Genomic DNA, 829 nt, shown 5'->3' on the forward strand with positions numbered 1-829 from the left:
AGCAAGAGCTGCGCGAGGCGCGGCGGGGAGTGCACCGCCCGGCCCGCCCCTCTCTGCGCCGCCTGCCTGCTTGCAGCCAGCGGTGTCGGGCACGGAGAGCGGGCCGACACCGCACCTCCAGCGGGAGACGCTCCACCGCCCCCCGCCCCGCCCGCACCTCCCTCCTCCTCCCCACCCCTCGATCGCTGCCGCTCTCCTCCCTCTTTCCTATCCCTCGTTCTCTCTCTGCCGGCCTCATCGGAGAGAGTTGTAGGTATCTACCCTCTCTGCTCCTCGTCAGCCCCCCAAGCAAATTTTAGGGTGCAGAAGCCTCGGGAGGGCTTAAAAAATCGATGGTAGGAAAAACAAAACAAAACAAAAATCTTGGGAAAGATGACTCTTTTGCAAGAGTCTGTTCGGAAAGCAGGGATACCCCCAAGAAGCGAGAGGCAGCGGCGCTGGACCCCGCCAAAACAGACCTGCCTGATGTGGCATGTGCTTCTCTCTCTTTGCAGTTCCTTCGGGGCCTGTGTGGACTAAGGGCACAACCCGGCGCCTGACTGGCAGGAGGGAAAGCGGAGACTCCTTCAGGTTTCCAAAGAGGTCCGAGCGGACTGCATTAGTAAGTAAATGCTCCGTGCTCGGTTTCTGACCCTGTGTTCATGGCATATACACACAAACGCATGCACACATAGACGTGTATATATATATGTATGTATTTGTGTGTGTGGTTTATGCTCTTAAGTCACACTGTTTGATGAGAGAGGAACTTGGTTGTTGTAACTTGAACTATTTCCAGTGGAAAAAGTGCATGAAGTGGTTTGCTTATCTCTTATGAGGGGAAAAAAAA

The 829-nt window shown here is 55.2% G+C and overlaps 1 long non-coding RNA gene across 1 annotated transcript; it reads left to right on the forward strand.

The window, feature by feature from the left end:
* The first annotated feature begins 30 nt into the window (after window positions 1–30).
* On the forward strand, window positions 31–829 carry LOC109364576. The gene is made up of 2 exons (XR_002110480.1): window positions 31–253; window positions 495–829. It is a non-coding gene; the product is annotated as an uncharacterized LOC109364576 (long non-coding RNA).

The sequence above is a fragment of the Meleagris gallopavo genome, unplaced genomic scaffold (assembly GCF_000146605.3).
Source record: "Meleagris gallopavo isolate NT-WF06-2002-E0010 breed Aviagen turkey brand Nicholas breeding stock unplaced genomic scaffold, Turkey_5.1 ChrUn_random_7180001871135, whole genome shotgun sequence".
Classification (NCBI taxonomy): domain Eukaryota; kingdom Metazoa; phylum Chordata; class Aves; order Galliformes; family Phasianidae; genus Meleagris; species Meleagris gallopavo.